The sequence below is a fragment of the Trachemys scripta genome, chromosome 13 (assembly GCF_013100865.1).
Source record: "Trachemys scripta elegans isolate TJP31775 chromosome 13, CAS_Tse_1.0, whole genome shotgun sequence".
Lineage (NCBI taxonomy): Eukaryota > Metazoa > Chordata > Testudines > Emydidae > Trachemys > Trachemys scripta.
Window position 1 is genome coordinate 31,692,339 of NC_048310.1, and position 24,026 is coordinate 31,716,364.

Below are 24,026 nucleotides of genomic sequence, written 5' to 3' on the forward strand. Positions count from 1 at the left end.
TTCAAAACACCACTAACTAACAGCCAAAAAGAAAGTTGTCATAACAAAATACTGAGGTGAAAGTGCCTAAGCTGCTCCGGATTTGAGGTTAGTAGCCACAGTCCTTTTCCTTATTCCTGGTATTAGCGTGTAAGTATGTCAACTTGGAGAGAAAGGCTAATTACTCTGAGGCTCTTTGTAAAGTGTGGTGGCACCTTAAAGACTAACAGATTTATTTGGGCATAAGCTTTCATAGAAGTGAGGTTTTTACCCACAAAAGCTTATGCCCAAATAAATCTGTTAGTCTTTAAGGTGCCACCAGACTCCTTGTTGTTTTTGTAGATACAGACTAACACGGTTACCCCCTGATATTTGAAAAGTGTGTTACCATTCAGGATCTCTGAACCTGACATAAAGCTCTTGGCTTTAGATTGCACCATGTGTAGCTTGCTGTAGGTCATCTGTTAGTGTCTTTAACATGCTCTGCAATGTGCAGTTTTTTTCTGGGAAACTTGTGCATGTCCGCACAACTGTTTTTCCAGGGTTTCACACATGATACAGAATTCCAGTGTCTTATAGCACATTTCGCGAAAGCACTCTGCAAAGTGTCTCTAAACAAACTCCACAAAATCCCCACCCCTCAATCACGCAAACTGCATTTCCTTGGCTTGACAGCAGCTCCGGGTATGTAGTTCTGGGACTGGCTGCTTTCTTGCCTTTGTAGCTAACCAATTTTTGCTTAAAGCCTATGGACCAGTCTGTATGTCTGCTGCTCTAGTAGCACAAAGAGGATTTACATCCCTGGGTGTAGATGAATCCTTGCATCAGCCCCTCCTGTGTTTTAGGGCAGCTAGAGTGGTGCCCTGCTGTGTGAGGCTAGCAGTGAAAGCTAAATAAACCCTGAGGTCCCTGGAGGAACTAGCACTGGGCCTGATCTGAACTCTACCCCCCACCCCCACAATTTTAGCATTGGCTAAATGGGGGCAGACAAGTGGAGTCCCACACCACCTATGTCCAACTCACCAGGTGTGGGAGTGCTGTCATGGAGTACCTGGATAGCTCGGTGTCTAGTCATGTGTGTTCTGAAAGTTGCTAAGGAGGTTGGAAGAATTTGGTGCACTGGGGAGCTGCAGATCCAAGGATTAGTTCTGTCCCCATTGCTTATGGTCAGTAATACCTGGCCTGCTAAATTGGCGCTGCTGCAATCAACATTGATTTAGTGGGTCTGATAAAGATGTGCCAGTTCGATGGGAGAGCACTCTCCTGTTGACTTCAGAGGGGTGGACGCTAAGTTGGCGGGAGAGCGTCTCCCATCGACATAGCACAGTGTAGACACTGCATTAGATCCATGTAAGCTACGCTGCTCTGGAGGGGGATTTTTTCACACCCCTGACCGATGTAACTTACATTGACTTAAGTGGTAGTGTAGACCAGGCCTCAGAAACCTGACTACTACTCACACACTGGCTGCCCCGGTATATTAGTTTTCACACAGTGACAGGCACTGTACAACGTGCCAAGAAAATAGAGTCCTTGCTTGGAGGGGCGACAAGCTTGAGTTAGGATCAAGTAGAACAAAGACAACAGAATAAGCCCAGAGTTGGGTGCTGTCTTATCCATGGAGAAGAAGCAGCATGTTTGCTGAACACTAATCATCAGGAGGCTGTCCCGGGTGTAAGGAGCAGCACGGAAGAGGGCACAAAGCCAGGAGTGGGCGATGAAGACAGGGGACGCAATCAGAAGAGAAGACTGGGCTGAGGTAAGAGGAAAAAGCTGGAGTAGGAGGGGACGGAAGGAGAGACGTCAGCAAGGGAGAAGTTGTGCAGGCCTTGAAAATGTGGAAACACTTTGGAGAGGTGATGCAAGCCCCATATCACTACAGACAAACTTCCCTTAAAAAAACAGCAAGTGGATGGCCCACTGTTATTTCTGCTCCCCATTGAAAACTCCTGGGTATTGCCAACATTGTGCATGTCAGTTAATGTTACAGTAAGAGCGGCAAAATACTGGCCCTAGTCATAGCTGAACTGTGCATACCAAGCTTCTAATATTGTTAACAACGGACTTCTCCACAAGTGTCTGCTTCAGTCCATACGTGTGAAAATGGACAAAATCTGAGCAGTGTGGAATTGTGCTAAGCAGGAAAGTACTTCTTTGGAGTAGCTGCCACATTAGGTAGAGATTATCTCAGGCAAAAGCCTTTGAATGATCTTACTCTATTATACTGTGTTACAAGCTAATAGCTGGCCTTGTGGGACTGCTGCTCTGAGCCAAGGAGCAAGATAATTAATATTGTAAATGAAACATAAATTTTAGCTTTTGGCCTTTTCCACTGAAACTTATTAACAAAGTACACTCAGAGCAACATAATCACCTCAAATGCGGCCTGCGCTTTGCTTTGTGAGTGTCGATCCTTCTGCTGAGAAAACCAACACGATTTTATTTAAAAAATATTTTTTGTCTCAGACAAAAATGGAACAAACGAGAGTTTCTTTGTAAGAAACTTAATTGTCATCATCACACTGGGCTCTAGGAAAAAGAAATGCCTTCCACTACAAAATGTTTACATTGGCTGCCCAGGTTTCCCCTGATTTCTCTGGTGGGAATGAATAATTAAGAGGTGAACTGGGCGATGAAAAAAGGTCTGGGTGCGTTTAAGGCTAATGTCACAGCATTCCAAGGACAAAGCTCATGGTACATAGAAAGGGTTTTCTATCAAGTAAATGAATTAAATAGCTAAGCAAGATGCCGAGAAGAAGAGTCAAACAAAAGCAGAGAATTCCCAGTACGAATTTAGTATGCACTTATGACAGTTATTGCATGAAATGGCTGCAGAACACACATACGTGAGACACAGGGGCAATGTACGTAAGGTGTTAATAGTCTAAGCTGATGCCAAGGAAGAAAAAGAGCAGACAGGGTCAGCCACTGTTTCCTGAGCTAAATGTTCATTTTCTTATGGTGGTCAGAGCTAGGGGTGTTTCACAATGTGCAAAACATGCACTTATAATTAAAATGAAATTCACACTGACAGAGAAAAGGGGATGGCAAATATTGGCCGTTCACACAACATCTATAGAACATTTGGGGGGACATTTTTAAACTAAAGGCTTTAAAAAAAGCCCACAGAAATAAAGTTGTTTGGGAATTCATATGCAGCACACGGAGCCGCTTCTTGGTGGAAGCGAGCACTGATTGTACTTCAAAATAAGCAGCCACCCCACTTTGACTTTTAATTTCCTGTCTTTTTGTTTGAATATGGGGATGTTGCCATTGCTCGTAAAGAGTAGAAGCTAAAAAAATGTGGTAAATACAAGAAAAGAGAACAGTGGGATGAATTTACCTGTCTACTATGGCTGCTTGGAGCTACGAGGCTCCGAAGTGTCTAACGGCAAGGTTTACAAAGTTCCTTAGGCATGCAGATAGGCACCGGGGAAGGGGTTTACAAAAGTGCCTAAGCGATTTAGGAGCCTAACTCCCCTTGACTTTCAAGGGCAGTTTGACACCTAACATGCTACGGCACTTTATCAATCTCACCAGTTGCCTAGTTATATTATTAGGTGCCTAAATACCTTTATAAATCTGGCCCAAATTTACTTTTAAAATGGAACTTAGATTTCTAAATCACCTAGGTGCTTTTGATAAATTTTACTCATAGTCAAATGCATCCCAGCTACTGCTGGATGGTCTTTATGTGGTAATGTGTCTTAGCATTCCTGCTTCCAAAACAAGAGGCACCTTATAACTTTCACTCCAGTGATTTATATTAATTGACACTTTAGAGAAAATTGATCTCTACAAATAGAAAGGTTCAGATACTCAGTGTATATTGACTTCAGAGGACCTGTGCTCATTTACCTTATATGACACTCCGGTCTCATCTTTAAATTTAGGGGTACATAGCAAGGATAAGAAATCAGCTTTTCTTTTTCTTTGCTAGTGATGAATGTCTTTTAATCACCTGCACCAAACTTAGACTCAACAGGTGTATTGTCTTTCCTGAAGTGCGGTGCAGTAACATCCATTATTAAGCATAGCTCAACTTTGAAATAAACTAGTAGGAAAAACCATGCAAAGATTTATTTTGTGTGTGTGTGGATTATTTTTATCCCTTCAATCGAATGGGTAGTTAGGAAGATCCTTTTCATTTCTGCTATTCCCTTAAGCGTTGGCTGGTAAGTGCAGGTTGAACATATGTCTTTATGTTACGGAGCACCTATCCATCACCCAGGCCTTTTGTCAATTCACCCAATGTGACAATTACAGCATTTCAGAGATGAGACTTTCTAATCCTATTACTCATTCATCAACCTGCGGATGATAGGAGAAGCCAGATCGAATAGTGCCAAAAGAGCAGTGAGGAGCCTTCTCCAGTGCTGTGAAACTAGGCTTAGCTCAGGCACAATAGGTGTGTAATTTAAGGTTTTGTTGAGCTGAAATCCAATCACATACTTGACTGGTAGATCACAGAAAGACACAGGCAAACAGAATGAGATAATTCTACCTCACACAAACACTTGAATCCGGCTTTGACTTAATAACAAATGTTTGATCAACCTTACACTGTTTCATTCCATTTTTTTTTATTGGCACCTAGTGATGGGATGGGGACTGTACTACTTTACCTACTTGGGTACTGGCCAGTAATATAAAAAGATCAGGTTGATAACGGAGGAACCTGATCCGACTGAAACATAGGAAAAAGTGCAGATGATCAGTGTATGAAAGAAATGATGCAAATATGGCTTCCTGGGATTGGACTGAGTATGGTTTTATCAGCATTCGGTACCACAGCATGCTATTGTGGTAGCATGGTTAGAGGGGACCTAACAGAAACACGAGAAGAGAAAATAAAAGGAGAGCAGTGAGTGGGGCAAGGTGGGAAAGAATCTTTTTAACTCTGCTGTGAACTTTTTCTCCACCTCTCTCATTTAACTGGATTCCTCCTATAATCTATCTTAATTGGAGAAAACGGTGCAGAAGGTGCAACATTTGCATACATACATGTGAGAAAATCTGGTACAAGGGTGTTGCACCTTAAAGTTGCTACCCAGAAGAGGTAGGCAGGTGTGTGTGTGTGACACAGAGTAATCCCTATACTATGAATCAGTTCTGTGGTGAGTTAGAAAGATAGATTTTAATCCAGGAGAGTTTTTCAGATCCACCATTAAAAAGTGGGGCAACACTGGCTGCACCATCCATTGCCTTTACATATTACAAAAATGATACCACAAAGCCTTTTTGCTAAATGCATATTAAATAACACAGTCAGCAACAACATCCACCTACATTCATGTTTATCACCTTCATCACCACAGTGGCACTGCACCGTAATCCAGCTTCTGTGATCTACCTAACATTAATTTCATAGATCAACACCAAACTTTGCAAAAATTTTGTCTGATTTTGAGTGCCCAATTTTAGTCACCGATCTAATTTTCAGACTGGCTGAGCACCCCGCCGTGGGATTTTAGATGCTTGGGATCTTTGAAAATCCGATTCAAGGTATCTCAAGTTGGGCAGCTAAAAGTTCCGACCTCCAACGTTAATATAAACTTTAAACAAACGGTGTAAATATATATATATTTTTTTAAAAGACAAATGTTTAATGTTGATTCAAATTTGGCAAAAGTAGCAAGTGCTGTAGGGGTGTCATTGGAATGAAAGCAACAAAATGGCCCCTAGAATCAATCAACACAATGGAAGTTGGTAAGATATGAAAGTGGGGAGGGGAAAATTAGCATATAAAGGCATATTTAGTGCCCATTACAGCAGCAGTAACAATCATACTATATTTGTGTGAAAACAGGGGAGCCAAATCCTATCCTGAGGAATGTGATGACCTGGTAAAAACAAGAACCTCAGAGAGATGAAAGGGAGCAGAAGGCCACAATGGGAGCAAAGAGCTGAAATTCAGTTCAAGACTAGGAGTTAGTTGAAAGAGACCAAAGTACAGGCAATGTGCTGCCTCCAGCCTAAAATAAACAGGATACAATGTTCTGAATTCTAGAACAAAGTAATCCAGAAATGAAATGAATATTTTTAAAAAAATGAATGAGTTGTTTAAAAAAAACCCCAATAATTTGTTTGATGTTCAAACACTGTGTGTGAGAGAGAGATTTTCAGCAGCTCAAAGGAGGAAAATGGAACTGAAATATCTTCCAAATTGGGGAGGAAGGAAAGACAACTGAATATAATCTGAGAAGCTCAAATGGGAGTCAAATATGGTTCCAAAACATAGACATAGATATTTCATTAAAATACAATACAGAGTCTGACATTTGACCAGACAATTGGCTTGGGGTTCTGACTAGAATAGCCTCAGTTTTAAAAATATTTAGGGGAATAAAATTTGAATTTCCTAAGGCTTTGGTAGTGGCTATCAGTGAACACTGAGACAAACAATATGAAGTTGACTACTGTCTGACATATCAGATTTAGGAAGAGAACAGCAATTTTTTGCTAGATTTAGCCATGGACGTCAGCTCACAAAAGAAATGTTCTTCTCCTGATGTTTGCAAGCTTTTTATAGCTAAACTCTCTTTTACTCCCATGGAGGCAGGTTGTGTTTGTGCCACATATTGTTGAGTGACAAAAAGCCACACAAAATAGCTCTGTGAATACTCTGTAACAGAGTTAATGCCCTGCCTGGGTGAGTGAACATGCCTCAACATACACACAGATAACCCCACAGGATGTGGCTCCTCCCTTGCTCAGGAAGTAATTCTGAGCCATTCAGAGGAGAATCTGTTCTTCCTGACTTGGGGACAGAGGGAAACTTTGGATTACCACAACACCAACCACAAGACGGAAGCCGTCTCTCTATCTGCTCCTAGTAAATATACCTTTGGTTCTTTTTGCTTGCTGAACTTGTATCAACTTGTGCTAGCCCACCAATAACCAGACTGCAAGAGCAAATGACAGTTATTTGCTGCTGTTGCTATTGCTAGTATCAAATGTATTCATTAGAAGCGCATTCTGATGTATCTGCACTATGCATTGAATCAGGGGAGGAGAAGGAGGAAGTGGCCTTTAGCACACTCCTTATCAGTACATCCTCCTAAAGATCTATAGCCGTTTGGATGCAAGTGCATTGTTAATTAATCTCTTGAGCAAGCTGTATATATTTATAGAAAGACACGCAAACAGCTACCTATATTTTTAATACTAATGGTATTTTCATGATATTATATATGTATATAATTTTATCAATTTGATAATCCAAGTGAAGTAATCAGAGGGCAAGCTATAACAAAAATCCCAGAATAGCAGTGGCGGGAGTAAAATCCTGTCCCTAAACATAAGAGTTTCGTCTCTAAAGATAATTGGCCTTATTATCCACTCAGACTGGAATAACTCCATTGACTTCAACCAAATAAGTCTCAATACACAGCGGTGTACTGGAGAAGAGAATCAGGTCCAATAACTAGCCTGTTGGGTGAACTGACACACCAGCTTCTGTACAAAGGGATTCAAAATGGATTTGAGCAACATTAAAAAAAATGTATGGGCCAGATCTTGCTTCTGTGTTCCAGCCAAATAGGAGGCAATTGGCAATGTCCAGTCTGTATTGGCAGATCCAGCAGCCTCACTGAATCCTGCCATGTCGGAAGGTGAAGAACGAACCCCCCGCCCCCAGCAGAACAGGTCTCGGTCATGCTCAGAGCTTGCGGATCCCCTGCATGGACTCCTTAAAGTCTGTCTCCACCCCTCTCCCAGCAGTTCCCAGCTCAGCTGAAGGTAAGGACCTGCACGTGCACAGACCTGGGAGCACAAATGGCTCCAAAGAAATCTAAGAACAACATCCTTGTAATTTGCAAAACGTTCCTGTCCTTTGGCAGCATCGCTGTTAGGTGGTTGAGTCTATACCAGCGGACAGCTGGCAGCAGCAAAGCTTAACTAGATTGAGTGTAAACATGTCTCATTCCAAGGAGTTATTAGGGGCACTGCAGAGGGTTCCTAAAGTCTTGGTGAGCTCTGTATAGCCACCCTCGCTATGGTTCACGTTAAAAGTTTTGATTATCTGTCACGTTTCTGCTCCCCTACTCCCGCGCTCTATGAGCTACAAGGCTCTGTATAAGTCATTTACCTTCCAGTGGTACCACTAGCCCTTTGTGAACAATTAAGCTAAGGTTGAAGGTCGTAATAGATCAATTTTGCTGACCATATTAAATTTTATTTTTACTGAAAGGAACTTTTTGTCTCTTTGATCAGGAGGAAAATTAAGCTGTGAACTGGAATTCCATCAGGCTGTCTACTGTGAAGCCCTGGGGCTTTAGCAAAGGAGCAGCAGTGGTCAGAAACTGCACTCAACAGTAAATTTATTTCTTTTTTATTAAAAAGAATAATTTATGACCTGTACAGTACATCTTAAAGAGGGGATTTAACACAATACACTGTATTCTCCCATTGCTCTTAAAGGACCTATACCTGCAGTATACGGGGAAGGTGCTGATCTCCTTCAATACTATTGGAGTCATGGCATTGAAGGGCACTCACTCCTCAGGATCAGGCCCTAAGCAATTGGCTGTCACAGCTTTGCTTCAATTTTGCTACTTAAAGACTGAGGAGTTCTTTTCTGGTCTGTAAAGAGCATGTTTTCCATGAAAAGTTAACTAAATGTTTAGCATGGCTAACTATAAACTGAACGGGGCACAGCACAAGGCCTTTGGAAAGGGAATTTTTTTTTTCCTGGTTTTGAATCAAATGTTTTGCTCTGTGTACAAAAGAAAAGGTGAGATTTTCAAACACACACAACACTGGCCACACTCTGCTTCCATCAAAGCCAATGAGAGTTTTGCAGCTGACCTCTGTGGAAGCAGAGTTAGGTCAACACTTTTGAAAATCCTACCCAAAATGCCTGTTTTAGTGTGATTGTATTATTTTAAATGATAGATATTTATTTTAAAGGGGAAATAATTTTAAACTAAAATAAACCACAAATGAAATCATTTAGTCCTCCCCAGTTTCCAGAGAGGGGATAGCTTTGTTGTCTAAACATCAGGTTGGAAATGCCAAGACACGCTGTAAACATAATTGCTGGGCTGACTCAGCCCTTGATATTTCTGGGGTTGAATTCCATACTTTGTGCTAGTGGGGAAGGAGTAGTCTTTTGGCTCTTAAAAAGTAAGTTCTTGTCTTCTTTGCATGTACATTAAAAATGTGGATTACTAATTGCATTACTAATCTGTGCACAAAATTACTGTCACGCGCACAGAACTGGTTATACATGTGCAGTTGACCAGGTACTTTGTGCATATAATTGCACGTGCAAATGGCATTCCATTTTGTGCATAGTTGTATGTGTATGTTTTCAGATTAGGCTGTGAAGATCCTATAGCCCCTTTTTTCCCTGTAAGATTAAAGGCTCATCCAATCGGCCAACATTTCTCCTCCCCATCTTGTTGTGCAGCGTATTATGTCCCAGTCATCTCGATGGCTCCTGCTTCCACATTAAAGAGTTTCAGCAGAGGATAAAGAGATTCTATTTTATACTATATAATTTGGAAAACACCCTGTGGGATAATGTTAATATTTATTATCTTGACAATAGACTATAAGATATAAACCACAGTTACGAAAGACTGATAATTAAGGATACTTTTTCAAGATATTACTAATCACCGTACTAAGAAAGTAAAACAGCTTTTCAGGAACCAACACCTTGGTATTCAAATATGATATCCCACCTTTATGGGGACCTATCATTTCATAAACACATATATGAAAGTTAATGTAAGCTATGTGTGGACATCAATGAGAAAACAGAACATATTTCCTTATATGTATTAGGTTTCACTAGCTAGCAGTGGATGCCAAGAGATTTCTGTTGCTACCACAAAGTTTAGCTGGAGATTATGAGTCAGTAAATGTGTATGTTAATGCTGCTAATTATTATTTAATTTTCAGTCTTCCTATCTGTGCACTTGATAACATGTCTGCTCAGGTATACATACAACTTGTTGCTTAATTACTTTATTTCTACACAAATCTAATCTTTTATTAGCTGCTCACAGCCACTTTGGTATAGATTTGATTCCAAAAGAGGGATAGATATACTTTCAATAAGATGGATATGAAAGACAGGTAAGAACCAATCTTGCTCCTTTTAAAGTCAATGGGAGCTTTGCTATTGACTTCATTGAGAGAAGGACTGGGGCTTATTTACTTTTCTTATGAGGAAGATATGGACAAATCATCTTTTTTGAAGGTAAGTGCAAGAAAAACAACATGTAGTATTTTCAGGAAGTATATTAACACTGAGCAAAACAAAACTTCTAGATCCTCCACCCACACACAATCAGTGTGTCACAATTAATTGGATTAGTTATCTTAATAAACACAGCGTAACCTATTGGCTCTTTTCTTTCTATTGTTCTTACTGTCTCTGACGTTTTTGCTTGGTGATAATGGCTCTCAAAGCGAAGCGTTCCAGGGACCTGGTTTTGTTAAATACTTCAGTAATGGAATAGTAATGTTACTGATTATTGAAATACAGCATTGTATCCACTGTATCACAGCTTCACTGTAGCAGAAATTCTGTCTAGAGATGTCATCCTTAGCAGGTAACATTTATTTTTGCCAAAACACCATTGCAACCACGGTAAAAACTTCAGAAAGGAAAAGGAATGGAAGCTTACAGTTCAAACACTTCTTGCTTCTTAGGAAGCAAGTTGATAATGCTTGTAAAATCACCTGCCCTTCCGACTAATTCTTGCTTTCTTCCCAGTACACACTAATCAGGGATATTTCTAAAGATTTTGGGTATTAGTCTCATTAGGGCGTACTGGTGTAAGTGAGAAGATATTAGCATCTTCCCATGTTCCTAGTCAGTTTGAAAGGAAATAGGACTATAAAGGTATTTGTCATGTCACAGAGTCTTCTCCAAGCCTAAACCTACTGCCAGTATGCGTGGGAAACTCCCATGTACAAAAAGAAACCCGAGGAATGTATGCGTACAAGAAGAGACTTGGGAAATGTACTTGGAGAACGTGCTTCGGGTTTGCTTTGAGGAATGTTCACTGTGACTGTAGAGTTCAAATCATAACAATCTATTCAGGCAGCTGAGCTCTGATGCCTTCTCAGAATTACAATGTGCTGTACATCCACTGCATGAGATTGCAGAGTGAGGGGGAAGACTTCACTTCAAACTCCACTCATGTAAGCTGTCTCTAGCTGGCAGCTGAGATACCGAAAAGCAAATCGCCATCACAGGCTCTTCCTACTGCCAAAGTGCAGGGGCTATAAAAGATTGCCTGCAACAATCACTATTCAATCCTTATTAAACATATGGGTTGGAAAGAACCATGATGATTTGTTCATAGCCATTTCCATTTTCTACTCTGTGTATTTTATACATTTATCCATGTCCGTCTTTTCTTTTGTAGCCTGGGCTGTCTCAAGGACAAAAACCCTTTGCCTTTCCTCAATCTTCTGTCTCCCAATGCTAAACTGAATCTCCTCCTTCTTGGCTAATGAACAGACTTGATTCTTCAAGGGGAGGGGGAGATGTTGTGAAATGCCTGGCTTTTAGTTATTAAACACCTTCAGTTGTATTTATAACAGATTTGCCACTTCTTTTCTACTGCACAAAATCTTGAAGATCATTTAAACTAGATTCTGAGATTTTCATGCTCAGCACTAATGTAGCACTGGCTTCATAATGAAGCTTGACATGGTGGGTTTTAGCTCAGCACATTACTATTCTTATTTTTAAATATGAAGAGCCAGAGCCTAATCTGATGGAAAGCACCATAACTCTGTTGAAGTAGATGAAGCTATATTTATTCACACCAGCGGAACATCTGGTGCTGTTGACATTATGCCTGCTGCAGTACAGATACCAGCAATGGTGCTGTTTCATTCCCGTTGAGGATAGGAGGAGCATTTATGGGGGAAGAAGGAAAATTGAGTGTAAGCAAGATATGTCTATCACGTGTTGGGAAGGCGGTGGGGGTGAGGGAGATGTGTGGGATAAAAGGGGCTGGAAATTAAAGTTGAAGTCTTCATAAAAAAGAAAGATGAAGTTAACAACAACCCTAACTTGATCGCTTTGCTTCACGTGTCTTGGATAACACGAGTGGCCAAGAAAAACTTTTCCAATGTCCCATTGATAGGGACCTCCCCGCAGTAATCCATACACTGGTGACTTCCAGGTAAGACTAAGTTACTCAGGGGTGCACTTGAAATCCATATGGAAGCGACAGCTAGTGCAGTAAGAGAGGGGCTGCTTCTTAAGCCGGACTAGCTGATAGGAACACATTACACCAGTTTTTCAGAAGCTGTACTGGCTTTCTGTTTGCATTTAGGTGCAATTCAAAATGTTGACTTATCGCTGTGGCTTTGTTTCTGGTTACCTACAGGACACCTCTGTTCCCATAAACCAGCATAGAAGTTGAAAGCTGTAGTCATCTGCAGTGCTACAGCTAACAAACAGACTCTAGATTTAAGTTTCAGAGTACTGGCGGCATGATGTTCTCAGTAGGAGGGCTTTAGACTCTGGAAATTGCTTCCCCACTAGTCCAAAAAGTATGAGTTTTCTGGCTTCACAAAACAGCTTTGACTTCGCTGTGCTATTGGGGGGGGAAATGCAAGGGATTGTTCTTTTTCTGAGAAGAGTCAGATTTGTGGGTGTTTTTGTTAAATTATATGCATGCATCCTAAGCTCTAGGAAAAAGGGTCTACCATCTATAAATAAGTAACATTTATTCTCATCATTTTCTTCCATGGAGCTTTCCCCCCCAGGAGTACACATTTTTAAACACATTTTTAAACACAAAGGACCCAATCTGTCTCCTGTTAAAATCAAGCGCAAACTTCCCATTTACTTGAATGAGATCAGATTTGGGCTCAACATGAAAACCAAAAAATGTGTGCACTACCTCTGACCCTCTTTTGTCAGGCCCTGCAGTGACACACAAAAGAAAGTTGACCAGCTGTGTTGTGGGTAAAGAAGGATGGCTGTGCACTCGGAAATCCATTGCTCCAGCTGTATCAGGCTGTTCTTGTGAACCAGGGATTTTGTACACTTCATCCTTATGCATGCTACAGCGGGAGAGTGTATTACAAATGTGCATTGAAATAGAAGACAGAGTTCAGAGTGAGGACACCATAGTACAAAGCCCTTTGACATGGGAGAACTAAAATTGCATGAGCCAAGTGTGATCTATATTCATTTAATAAAATTCTTACCACACTTATCTTTGGCGTGTAATGGTCACTTTTCTCATGAATAAAAAAGGTGCTGGTCTCTTAGAAGATGAAAGCTTAGGTCATGGGAATAAAACATGGGACCCTAATTAACAATTTAGTTCAAGCCCTGCCTACATGCTGTGACAAAGTTCTGTCCTTGACTCCGCAGGTCCTGCGTTTCCTGACAGATTTTTGCTAGCCTCAGAGGCCCTCCACATAGCCCTTCTCTCTCTAGAGGCAAGGGTCACAGTCTACTGAGCCATTTTCATCATAAGCCAGCAAGGGAGGTGAGGAGAAACAACCCTCCCTCACACAGTCTCTGTTGTCTCCCAGTATCAGTGATTAATCAGGGAGGGGAGCCCGGGCCCACCCTCTACTCTGGGCTCCAGCCCAGGGACCCTGAACTTAGCAGCTATGAAAGCTGACTTTTTGGAAAAAGGGCATGTACAATCCCCTGGGCTACGTCCCCACAGCAGCCCCCACTCAATATCTTCTTCACAATTACCTCAGGGGCTCCTTCCTTGCACCTGATATGGCTTCATACTACTTTGTTCCTCCAACAGCACAGCTCCTGACACCCACACCGCACTGACTAACTGAGAGGCTTTTAACTAGTTCCAGCCAGTCCTTGATTGGCTTCAGGTGTCCCACTCAATCTAGCTGTCTCTCCTGCCTTCTAGAAGGATCTTAATTGGCCCCAGGTGTCTTGATTAACCTGGAGCAACTGCCATTTGGTTACCATGGTACCAGGGATTTGTTTAGCCTGGGGCTAACATACCTGTTCCTCACTACTTTACTGTAGCCATCTGGCCTTGCCCCATCACAATGCACAGTTCTGAAAACAAAACCCTAAACCAGAAAATAGGGGTAACATCTACACAAGTGCCACAGCAGCCCAACTGCAGCTACACTACTGTAGTGCTGTGATGTAGACACTTGCTATAAAGATTGAAAGGGTAAATCCATCCCTCTAAATCAGTGTTTCCCAAATGTGGGATGCCGCTTGTGTAGGGAAAGCGGCCAGGCCGGTTTGTTTACCTGCCCCGTCCGCAGGTTCGGCCAATCGCGGCTCCCACTGGCCACAGTATGTCGCTCAGCCCACACTGCTTGCAGCAGCTCCCATTGGCCTGGAGCAGTGAACCACGGCCAGTGGGAGCTGCGATCGGCTGAACCTGTGGACAGGGCAGGTAAACAAACCAGCCCGGCCCGCCAGGAGCTTTCCCTACACAAGTGGCGCCCCAAGTTTGGGAAACACTGCTCTAAATGATGGGAGAATTCTTCTGTTGACCTAGTGGGCTTTATACTAGGGATTAGGTTGGCTTAATTATGTCTCAAGGGTGTGGATTTTTCACACTCTATAGAAGTAGCTAAGTCAACCTAAGATTTAGGTGTAGACCATCACCGTGCCTAGGTTTGCTCGTACCTCCATTGAAGAGCTTCCATATACTTCAGCAGGAACAAGTCTCATGTCCTGAAAATGTGTTTGAAACATAGTTATAAACTAGCAGAGTTGTGACACCATTGGTGGGCAACTTAAAATGTTTACATAATTCTAGATACTGTGTAGAGGCCTAGATATTATGGTGATGGCAATGCAATTTTATAGGGTTCAGAGAGACAAACTGTGAATAGATCTCAAAACCTCCTGACTTCTAATTCAGTGCCCTGTTCACCTTGTGTCAAGGCTGAATTCCCACTCTGCCACTTTGAGTAGAGAAGGTGGTGGCCCACAAGGATTCTAAAAATTAATATTTGCCACTCCAGGCTTGTATTAAACTCCAAGGTTACAGCTTTTCTCTGACCTTGGCTTGGTAAACGCTGCCACCACCCAAATGCAAAAAACCCCTTTGAACCCAGGAAGGAACACTTGGGAATTCCTCCCTGTGGGGTACCCTCAAGCCCTTTCACTCCTCCCCCCCACCCGCCCGGGGAAGAGCTGAGAAGAAAATAAAGGAAATTAGCTGTTGCCACCAGCTAATCAAACAGTATAGACACAAACCTCTTAGGATACAACAATCCAAATCCTGTTCTTAAAAAAGGTAAATTTTATGATAAACAAAAAGAAAGAAAATACATCTGGAACTTAGGCTTTTGCTAGATTTTAAAAGAGCAATTCCAAAAATTAAGCACCCAAAAGAGCTTTCTTGGGTGTTCAGCTTAAAGGTTCAAGCAAACAAAAGCATCTGGGGTTAGCACAGAGGAGATCTACAAGCCAAAATAAAGAAATAAACCTGATTGTGTTTATCTAAACATTCCCTATCTAAATGATTCCTGCTAGGTATGGAAGATAATTTTTCATACCTAGTTCAAACCTTACACAGCATTCCTGCTTATAGCATTGCAGCCCAGAGAGAACAGACAAAGGAAAAGTTTCTTTCCCAATTTTTAAAAGTTCTAGCCTTCCCATTGGCTCTTTTGGTCAGGTGCCCACTTTTTTTTCCTTTACCTGGGAGACTTTTTAACCCTTTACGTGTAAACTAGGTAGAGAACAGCTACCAAGAGGGATTCTACAGCTAACTGGCTGGCTGGCTGTCCATCAAAGGGAGCTACCCCACGCCTTTATTGTCTACACTGCATTGTGAACCCAGGTCTGTGGGACCTGTGCTTATGGACTTGATGGTTCCGAGACCATACTTGATCATCCACACTGTACTATAAATCTGGGTTTACATTTGCTGGATCTGGTCTCACAACCATGTTAGTGCATCCATACTGCACTACACAAACCTGCTGGAGTCATTTCCTCTTCTATGCCTCTGTTTTCCCCATCTGTAAAATGGAGCTAGTGATACTGACCTATTTTGTAGAACAGTTTGAGAGCTACAGATTAAAAGCGCTATATATGATTTATCTGCATAATAAAAAGAATGCCTATAAGGGTTTCAGTCCTTTGCTGGATCAGAGACAGAGTCCTCAGCATTTTCTAGGATCAAGTCTTAGATTATGTAGGGAGTAGTATATAGTATAGGCTAACAGTAATAAAGCCCAGTCCTCACTGGACAAGCAAATCACGGCAGAAGTCCCAATCCTGTTTCATTAAGGTGGATTAGCTTGTAGGATCGGGGCCTGAGCTAGCAACCATCCTATTCTAAAATGGTTGCCAAACATGTTTTTGCATATGGTGCTTCTACCATGGACCACTGCACGGAAAGAGTTCATTTGCTTCCTATGCTCTTGCTAAAGCCAACACTGATAGCTTGGAAAACATTGTTAGATAAATGCCAGTTTCTTCCATAGTTTGTGAAATCAATACAAACCGATTCAAAGAATCACAAACAGTAATGTGAAAATAAAATGATCTGTGTTACGGTTTTTAAGTAAATGATGATAAACTAATAAATGCCATTAGCTGCTGCCATTACTTTGTTGAATTTAGCTGATGTTACTATGTTGACGTTAAAAGCTATCAGCTTAACTATATAAATCCATTTGACATGTCTTTATTCAGATAAAACTTTAATACTGCAAGTGTAGCAAATTAGATGCAAATGCTCTTTTTATTTTAAGTATATTTAAAGCTGCCTTTTCAATGCAAATTTTACAGGAAATCTCAACAAGCTAGGACAGACATCTTAGCTGTCAGCATGCAGCACTTTCATTTTGGTCTCAGGCTTGGGAGCTGCTTTTTGTCCCTGCAGACTGAGATAATTAAAACTACAGAGAGATGATTTTAAATATACATGATACACAGTTACTTAAATCACGGGATAATGCATAAATGCAACCATTAACATTTTCGATAGCACAACACTGACCAGACAATGTGGCAAAGAAGATTTTATTGAATCGTTTTACTCCTGTGTAAACAATCCTATGGTTTTTATAAATTTCACCTGAATTAGTACAGCAGGCTAAAAATATCAATTCAAAACATGGATTGCGGATGTTCTCATTAAAAAGACTCTGATACCATTAACTATTTTTTAAAATTATGCTTCAACTTCTTTGTTTTCAAGTAGTCTATAGCCTCTTTGGAATACATATCTATTTCAGCTTTGATTTGCTGAACCCCCTGAATGAGTTTATCCAAACAATGTGACTTTACCCAGATCTTTTTAAAATCCCACATCTCTTGTGGCTGATAAAGCTGACTTTAGCTAAGAAGAGTTGGATCAGGGTGATTTAAATTTCACAGTGAAAATGATAAGGGCTTTACTAGAAATAATAAGCACATTCGAATACTGTCATGGGCAAACAGTTGAACGTGCAGTGAGAAATTTGGCAAAACTAGTCTTTTTCAGTGTTGATTTAATGAAGTAATGGATAGTAAAATGGGGAAAAAAAAGACACTTGCACTAAGTAGTAAACTTATGTTAATACCAGACCAGTAATTTAAAAAAGCATTATTCATTAAAGAGCAGAATTAATACTCTAATAACTTTTAAAATGTCACTAACCCCCCCCCCCTCCACTAGCTACTATAGTCAGAAGAGTCTGTTCTGTCAGTTCTCTACAAACTGACTGAGTGATGCCCTATTATTGTCATGAACTACATGTCAGTTTGTTGAGCCTCAGGATAACTTGTGTTTCACGGAAAGAATAAGGAAAACGTACATCTACTTAAAGCTTCAGGGCAAACAATAATGGTCCGCAGTTTAAAATAATTTTGAACAGTTTGCTTGCCCATTTAAATGGCCTGCATCTTTGCCTTTCTCATTCAGATTTCATTGGGAAGGTCCAGAGAGCCAATTTCAAATGAAGGCTTGCCCTGAGCTGTTGCATCTCCGAACTCAAAGGGTTTTATTCAATGAATCCAGATGTGCATTTCAGTTACACAACCAAAAAGGCTACTGAATAGGGGGAGGGGAAGGAAAGGCTAACTTGAGTGACATTCTTTTTATCATCTTATAGACACTTCTTAGTAGTGTGCATATCTCAAGGAATTGGTCTCCATAATTACAGAAGCTTGATCAGTGGAATGAATGTACATGGAACATCTGAAGGAGACAACATTATGTTGCCAAAGAACTAAAGTTAAAGAATCCCTCTGTGCAATTTAACAGTTTTAATTCCTCCATTTTAATGCCTTGCAGGCCATTGTGTCTTTCTACTTTAGCTCCTTCAAGAAGCCATCTCAATGCTGCCAAGTGGATTAGCTCTCCAAGGGAGCTGCTGGCTCCCTCCTGCTTATAGACAGAATCCATCACCTCCTTCCATGCGCATACCCTCCACTGGTCTGCAACCCAGGATACCTACTCCACCCCCAAAGTTGGGCTTCCTTACTATCATCACCAAATGCTACAATGGCTAATGCCATCACTTGACCATCTCTGGTAAGCTAGGTTTTTACATGTGTGCTGTATTTTTTTAAATAAAACATTTCCTGCTATCAGAGCAGTGGAAATAGCAGTCATTAACAGACAGGGCTGGATGACTATTCCAACCCAACCTTTCTGGTACAGTTCCAGTCAGTAATTATATGGATGTTCTAAATCCACAAATGCATGCAGTGTTGTAGCCCTGATGGTCCCAGGATATTAGAGAGACAAGGTGGGGGAGGTAATATCTTTTATCGGACCAACTTCTGTTGGCGACAGAGACAAGCTTCTGAGCTTATAAAGAGCTCATCTTCGGGTTCTGAAGAGTGCTGGGTAAGCTCAAAAGCTTGTCGCTCTCACCTACAGAAGTTGGTTCTATAAATTCATGAATACAGGTTATAAGAAAACCTGTTTTGAAGAGATTTGTTTAGCTCCATAATTAATGACCGGCGAATTATAATGGACTCCGTCACTGACAAGTTTGGTAAACATACTTTAGGCGAATGAAATTATTCTCAGAACAAAATACTACTAAAAATCTCCCACCCACAATCACACACATATTTCCTACATTTGCCTCATTACAGGACAGCTATGTCCTTTAAGACACAAAGATTAATGGGGCATTTTATGAGACTAATACATTTTACATTTTAACACTGGAGTTAGCATCTATAATTGTACAATTATACGTTCATTTAGATTTTTTTTTTTAAAGATAACTAATCACAGGTGACTAGACTGGTGTGAAGAGACAGAATTTATGTTACTCCTGCTGTAAGGGGAACTAAATCATGCAGGAATTGAAACTGTTTTCCTTATGATAGATAGTTCAGGCAAGATTAGTCAGTCACTGTTTCAGATATAATGCTTTTTTATTACACATACTTTATGCAGGACTATTGTATTTGTAACATATATTTCTGCATACAGCAAATTAACTGTTGTGTAATGCAAGACCCAAGAAAGAATATCATTAGTTCTTGCTATCCCGCAGTCTTGAGCAGCTGGTGAAATATATACCAATCATCCTACAGCTAGCTTCATGTTAACATGTATAACAAAGCCGGAACCATTCCTGTTTGACAGGGCTTTACCATGTAGTAATAAATAAGGGTAAATTATTGATGGTGATAACTACTACTATTATTATGACCTCAATTAAGTGCTTTTTTCAGACACATTAGCAACAAAAGGTCTTCTCTCTGCTCATTGCTGTTTTTTCAAACCCCACTTTACATTAAAATCTAATTGATCAAACCTATTTGCTATTTCACTGTGAGTGGGTAACCATGATGGGTAATCTATCAGCATGGTGCTCCCCGTAAAGCTATTAACACTTTTTGTTGTTTGCCTCCAGTTTCTAAACGTGCTGAGAGGTTCAAAAAGACAAACCCTACAATCTGTTAGGATTGTACACACCTGTGACTTGTGGCACTCTTAATTACCATACTTTTTAAACTCTACAGTTAAATACTGCTATTTCTGACACTAAGTCAGTCTTTATTTACTTATGAGGCTGTGAGACAGCGAAATTAAAGCTGATTAGCAAAATGGCAGCTCCATTGCTTGCAGTGGGAGTGAGTTAGGTGACACATGCCATCTCCCTATAGCTCACTGCTTGACTTTAGTCATCAGAGTTGAGATTACTCAGCAACAAAGCAAATAAATAGAGCTTGGAGTTTTTTTGCCCTTTGGCAAATTGTGTTAGTTACATGGATACATGTGTCAAGTATGGCTCAGTTGTTTGTTTGTCAGAGGGTTTTTATAAAAGGACAGAGGGAGATAATTTCTGGGGACAGATTGTGTCGTGTGCTTACTGTGGGAGCTGTGGGATTACATTCATTAAAAAGTAAAGAGCTAATGATATAATAAGATGCAGACTACATAAACTGGAGAACATAAAGGCAAAGCTCAAGTGTCTGTAAGGAAGTCTCTGTTTTCATATTGTTAATTCAAGTTTTTGGCTTCAAGAGGAAACCTGATTCATTCTCTTTCTCCTGGCTGCATCCCTCAGCTCTGTAATACTATAGTTTTAATTTTGGAGATTCACCTTTTAACACCTGTATCAACATATAGGAGACTGGCTGGGACAAGGTATGGGGTATGGTATGTTTGGCTTCATCATTTACTGGATCAAGTTAAATCTAAATTATAAGTCATTACCTTTTGCTGGCTGTTTGTTCAGTGGCCAGGTTAAATGAGGTGACGGTCCACATCCTCGTGGCCAAGTATCTAGATCACAAAACCCAAAGGGAAGTGATGGCAGTCCCATCATAGAGGCTGAGGACTGAATGTGCAGGGTAGTAAACTATGTCTCCATGCCTAGGCTTTGTCTACAGTAGGGGATATTAGCAACAATGTTTCCAACAGTGACACTGATGAGCGTGCTTCTGTAGACAAGGATGGTGGTAACACCAGAAACCATTGGAATCTTGCCTAGATCAGGGCTACCACCGGAGAAGCAAACTAGCATCAGCTTTGGTGAGAGATTGCCTAATGCAGCCATTGGGACTGTTGAACTGGGAGTGGCACTGGTGGGATTTTTTTTTTGCCAATTTGTCTGATATACACAAAACCTAAGAGCAAGGACAGAGTTTAGTTTTCCTGCTCATTTAGGCCTTACCCATCATGGATGCCACTTATAAGAGTTTGGGGGTGTGGGGGGGTTCTTTAGCTTCTGGTTATAATACAATATAGGGAACTGTTTAATATGGCTGCTCATGCTGCATTTGTCCTACAGCTAAACCATTTCATTCTCCTGGGTTGTTAAGCTAGCCTCTTTCATATGTAATAATTCATAAACTAAAAAGAAATTTCTAAGTACAAAGCACCCCAAGTAAAGACCGGGAAGCCAATTCATTGCTGGTATAAGTGGGTGCATTGCCACTGATTTAAACTGAGTGATGCCAGCTTATGCCAGAAGCGCATTTGGCCCTTCTGCTTCAGCTTGTTACGAGTCACACACTGAATAAAATAGTAGACATGTCCATTGGCTTCAAAAATGTGTTTAAGACATATTGCTCAGACGTGGTCACACTTGGATTAGCTGTTGGTACAAGTAATATGGTAAATTAACTAAAAGTTAAAATAATATGAGAAATTTGACTGTTTTAATGTGGTGGTTACTCTTTCAGTAGCTAGATGCTATTCATGACTGTAAGTTACACTAATTGATTAGTGCTTCCAGATAAGGTCTCAAATAGTTTGCCACATTGACACTTTTCTTTGCTGAAAATCACCTTTTGTATATCTTTATCTTGTGTTAAACAAGCCACAACTGTCCTTTGGTCATCTTATTGGAGTCCCTCATGGCAGAATATGAGGGAAATTGACGACAGCTCATCCATCTTGCTGTCTGAAAGGAGATCCTCCTACTGGACATCATGCAGTGCAGCATTTTAGAAGCCCACCCACTCTTTCTTCAGAAGAGGTTGCATTTTCCTAAGGCATTCCATGGAGAGATAAACATGCATCACCAAACAGCAGAGCTCCACTCACTTAGCACTGCATAGTGATGCTGACTTAGGTGACACTTCAGCATTATCTTAATATAGGCTGTCATTCATATACCAGCTGGAAACAAAAATCAATAGACTATGAGAATGGACTTAAAAGGTAAAACCATAGAAACAAGATGAAACCCCCCCCCACACGTTCTCCATCAGTGTACTAGTATGTAGCAGTTATGCAGTGTTTTGTGATTTCAAAGTGCTTTGCAGACAATTAATCCTTACAACCTCCTTGGATGTAAACAAGAATTACTGTTCCCATTTTACAAATAGAAAAACAGACAAAAGGGCCAAATTAGCCATTGATGTAATTTATTAACTTCAATCTACTTCAAAAGGGGTGGATTCAGTCCAGAGAGGTTACGTGACTTGCTCAAGGTCACATAAGTGATCAACAGAGCCAGGATTACTAGTGAGGATGGCCTAGGTTTCAATTTCAATCTTTGTCAAAACCAGGCTGCCCAACTCGCTGCGTAGGTACACATGCGCATATAAACACATGGGTAGTAAAAATGTTCAAAGAAACAGTTATTTCTGGTAATATGGTCATTGAATATTAGACAAGCTGTTGAAGCTGCCTGTACAAGTTCCTCACGGTGGCACATCCATCTCTATTACTGTGTACGTATGTGCAGTGGCTGTTTTGAAATGATCAGTTTCAGGCACTATTTAATTCCAAACAGCATTTGCCTGTAATACCATTATAAGCCAAATCAAAGTGCCTTTGTGATAGATCTGTAAAGTGTAGTTACAGAATATTGCTCTCTCTCTTCTCTCACACACACAGAATATATTTGCAAGGATGTTGAAGCAGAAGCAAGAGTTGGAAAAGGCAAGAGTCCATTTAAATGAAGAACAGTGCCAAAGACACAGTTGTAAGGTACAGACGGGGAAGATCATTAATGAAAGCACCGAAGCAGCCACATCTGTGATTGAATACTCAGTCTTTTAGTCCCCACTGCTGTGTTTACTGCTCCTTAATGTGGTATTGTTTACTCACAATTAAACTCTTTACCATTAATTTAACTTTCAGATGCTGAATTGGTCACAGAGATTCAAATCCCAGGGTCCGGACAGATGTGTTCTATACACTTGTTTAAACACGGCTCTCATTAGGAAGTAATGCATGTATAGCAAGCTGATTACAGTACAAAGCAGGATGCTTTATCATGGGAGCCTCTCTGGAGGCACTAGCGAGTTTGTCAGCTGCTGCTGCCACTCCTCTACCACTCACATAATGAGTGACAGTAAGGCCCAGGGCCTACTTAGCTGCATGCTAGGAATTACACAGCTTCCCTGTAAGAGCGCTGCAGAGCTGCTGGATAGGAAGCATCAATTGTTGTCAGCCTAAATTTCACACCAAAGATAACAAATGCTTGCAACCGAGGCAAGGAGATAAACAAGTTTCCCAGCCCATGTAATTAAAACATGTCTGCATATTTAACCAAGATGTTCTCTAAAATATGGGAGTTGTGAACTGGTAACAGACATCAACCGCAAATGCCCAAAGTAAAGCCAAGGTTGAAAACCTTATGCGAAGATGCATTTCTTTGCATTGTAGGAGAGTGCTGAGGTATGAACTGGGCAATTTTGGAGCTTTACTTTCAGTGTTGCAATTTTCAACTACTGATATTTTAGCAGAGGTATAACATTGGGACTCTAGGAAAATAGCGAGTGGAGAGTTCTACCTTGGAAGTCGGCTGCTTCTGGGCTTCTAAAAGTGGGTAGGAGAATTTAAGTAGTTTTTTATTAAACTATATTTGACGTTATTTTCTCCTCTTATATTTCTTTTATCTTAAGGGATAGCTCGGTGGTTTGAGCATTGGCCTACTAAACCCAGGGTTGTGAGTTCAGTCCTTGAGGGGGCCACTTAGGGATCTGGGGCAAAATCAGTACTTGGGCCTGCTAGTGAAGGTAGGGGGCTGGACTCTATGACCTTTCAGGGTCCCTTCCAGTTCTATGAGATATAATAATATATGAAGATATACCTATTATATTAAGAGAACACCTTCCTTGTAATATATGTGTTGGGTGAACCGATAGACTTAGTCCAAGATTTTGCAACCAAAGGGACCCACAGGATAGT

At 40.8% G+C, this 24,026-nt stretch overlaps 1 long non-coding RNA gene across 1 annotated transcript; it reads left to right on the top strand.

Moving 5' to 3' along the window:
* Positions 1–7,549: 7,549 nt before the first annotated feature.
* Positions 7,550–23,792, top strand: LOC117886671. The gene is made up of 4 exons (XR_004648021.1): positions 7,550–7,719; positions 8,194–8,294; positions 18,204–18,443; positions 22,728–23,792. It is a non-coding gene; the product is annotated as an uncharacterized LOC117886671 (long non-coding RNA).
* Positions 23,793–24,026: the final 234 nt, after the last annotated feature.